The sequence below is a fragment of the Populus euphratica genome, unplaced genomic scaffold (assembly GCF_000495115.2).
Source record: "Populus euphratica unplaced genomic scaffold, PopEup_1.0 scaffold1001.1, whole genome shotgun sequence".
NCBI classification, from domain to species: Eukaryota; Viridiplantae; Streptophyta; class Magnoliopsida; order Malpighiales; family Salicaceae; genus Populus; species Populus euphratica.
The window spans coordinates 60,359-63,531 of record NW_011500862.1 but is presented as its reverse complement, the minus strand read 5'-3'; the positions used below and the strand labels follow the sequence as shown (position 1 = coordinate 63,531).

Genomic DNA, 3,173 nt, shown 5'->3' with positions numbered 1-3,173 from the left:
ACTCTGAGTGCGCTTTCTAGCCCTCAAGTGGATTCATCATTTCTATGATGAGTCCATCATCTCATTTTCTTTCTTTACAATGCTTACTATCTTAAGTCTCTTACTAGACTTTCACTCGTAAGCATTGTAAAGAGGAGGGCAACTGTCATAAGCCAAATTTGGGTTATTCCCTCCAAAATTCATTTTAAAAATAAATAAAAAATAAAATAAAAGCTGGCAATGTGGAGAAAGCTAATCTAGAAAGATTGCAAAAAGAGGCAAAAATAAAGCTGCAATTTTGGAAGGAATTTCAAGGCCTAATTGTACCCTATTATGCCCAAAAATAGAAAAATGCAAATTCAAAGGTCAAATTAAATGAGCATTGGATGAATTTGCATAAACATTAAGTCCAATGATATAATTAAATTTTTAATGGGTCAATTTGATTTAATCATGGGCCAAATTGAATTTTAATTATGTTCAAGAATTAATTTTGGTCCAATTGAAGGATTTAATTAAGTGCAAAGACTTAATTATACTTTAAACGGGTCAAATTAATTTCAGGGCTTAATTGGTGAAAAATTAAGTTTCGGAGCCTAATTTGGACTTAATTGAAAAGATTGAAATTTTAAGAGACCAAATTTAATTTTTACCAAGTGAATTGATTGAAATTAAGGGTCAAACACAAAAAATTAAGGGACCAATTTTGAGACCCGAAAAAATACATTGCGTATAAATAGCAGCCTACAATTCAAGCAAAAGGAGGGGGCAATTTTGACAAAAAAAAAGGAAGAGAAAACCTAAACCACAAAAAACCCTAACATTTTTCTTCTCCCTCACCAGAGGAGTCGCCGCCTCCCTCCCTATGACTTAATTTTTGTTTTTTCTTCCTCCGCCCGGACATATTAATTTCCAGCCCCATCTCCGGCCACCACACTCCTCTCCCTTGGCCCAAAAGAGTTGTTGCTCGAAAATCTCCATCTTCCCTGCAAAGAAACAAAAATCTGCACACAACTCCTCCCTCACCCCCTTAGACCTGTCAGCGTCGCTGAATGATTTCTCACTCTTCTACCGTTGGATCAACGTGAAATTTGGGTATGTTGTGCGTCCCTATATTTCCTACATCCTGACCAGAGCGATCATTCATATTTGAAACCACAAGAGAAATATTACCATTTGAATATTTCTGGACAAACCACTCTCGAAACAGTTAGAGTTGTCGGCCTATTTCTCCCTGTTTACTAATATTTCTGGACAAACCACTCTCAGAACAGTTAGAGTCGTCGGCCTATTTCTCCCTTGTTTACCATTGGATCAATCTGAGTTTTGGATATGTGATGTGTATAGTTGTATTGCACATTCTGAACAGTGGAGATGAGATGAAACCATCCAAAAAAGTGTTATGCGTGTTCAACAGTGGCTCGCCAATCTTAGGTCCATTTTGGTCTAACTCCGATCTAGGAAGATCCAACCGTTAACTTAAGCTGATATTTGGATATATGTTGCATAAGATGTGTGTTTACCATTGTACCATTGGGATTTGTTATTGTTTGAATGGTTGATAAGTAGTTGTTGTTGGAAGCTTTGCCTAGAATCTGTGATGGCTTCCAATTTGAAAACCCAAATCACAACAGCCACTACCGGCATAGGAAGATAGAGAAGAGGAAGATGGCCTCGATCTACCATTTCTGCCACCTTCAGCAGCGGTAGTGCGTAAAGCAAACACGCCGCCACTGCTCACTATTCATGTTCACTGTTCATACTGCCCAAAAGGACTTCCCAGCACTGTTATGGAATTTGTGGGTTATTCTGTAATTTGTAAAGTGTTTAACGTAATATTTGTTTAGTTTAAATTTTTATTTGTATTTTGTAAATATAAAAAATAAACAAAAGAAAATAAAATAAAAAGGAAAAGAAAAATACAGGTGTGTGTTTATATTTGTCTTATGAATATTTATTTTTATTTATGATAAAATTACAGAGAATAAAGAAGGATTTAATATTTTGATTGGATCACGGTGTAGAAATACAAACTTGTATGAAAGTTGTATTTCTAAAATCCGATGAAAAGATAATTTTTAAAACTTCTTTAACACATCAAGTCCACGAAGCAGCGTACCTCAGGTAGGGTGCGTTAGAGGTGCTAATACCTTCCCTAACCACAACTAGCCCCTTACACGTGAATCTTTGACAAGACCAGTACAATCGGGTTTCCTAGTAACCCTCAATTAAATACTAGGTGGCGACTCCCAATGAATTCAACAAGATCAAATCAAACATGATGATATAAAACCTTGATAAAAATATACTTTTAAGTACTAATCATCATCCACATAAGCATTCATATTATTTTCAATTTGGTGTTTGAACACTTTATTGACTATCTCTTTATAGGTAGTTTTTATATTTTTCAAGTTGAAAGGAATTACACAATAGCAAAAGGTTCATTCTTATATGATGAAAGAAGTTTTTTCCTCATTTTCTAAATGAATAAGGATTTGATGATACCATGAGTTAGCATCTAAAGAGCTCAAAAACTTAAAACTCAAAACCAATCATAGATATACCAATTTGTTAATGTTTGGGAGAGGAAAACTATTATTTAGACATGCCTTGTATAGATTGGTGAAATCTATATTTATTCTCCACTTTTTAATGATTTTCTTTTTCACTATAAGCATATTAGCTAACACACACACACACACACACGAAGGTAGGTTGGATTGACTTGAAGGTTATGAGTATGTGTATGTCCATACTAATGGCTGATATGTTTGAGGTGTTAAAAGCAAAATCAGTACTATTAGAGAAGGGGAAATCTACTAGTAATTACTGTCATAACCCAATTCTAGGTTATTCCCTAATTTTGACCCATGTTTTGATAAATTTTTAGAAAAATAAAAAAAACAACAAAAATAAAAAAAATATATTTTTAAATATATTTGTATTATTTTTAGCATTTTCAACATCCTCTAAAAAAAAATTTTAATTTTCAAAGATATTTGGAACGCGTTCAACTTTTAGCGTGTTATTTTTAAAATCATTGATTTTTATTGCTTGTTTTTAAAAATACAAAAAATAAGAAAAATCAAAATTTACAAAAAGTTGAGGAACTAATTTTAAGACCCAAACAGCATTTTGTCTATAAACAGTAGACTTCAATACAAACAAAAAAAAACCAATTTTGAAAAAAA

The 3,173-nt window shown here is 33.1% G+C and overlaps 1 long non-coding RNA gene across 1 annotated transcript in view; it reads right to left on the bottom strand.

The window, feature by feature from the left end:
• The window catches only part of LOC105116624 (uncharacterized), a 12,938-nt gene extending 10,697 nt beyond the window's left edge, over positions 1–2,241 (bottom strand). The window contains exon 1 of the long non-coding RNA XR_840566.1: positions 2,202–2,241. This is a non-coding gene — a long non-coding RNA (uncharacterized LOC105116624). The remainder of the gene's footprint in view (positions 1–2,201) is intronic.
• Positions 2,242–3,173: the final 932 nt, after the last annotated feature.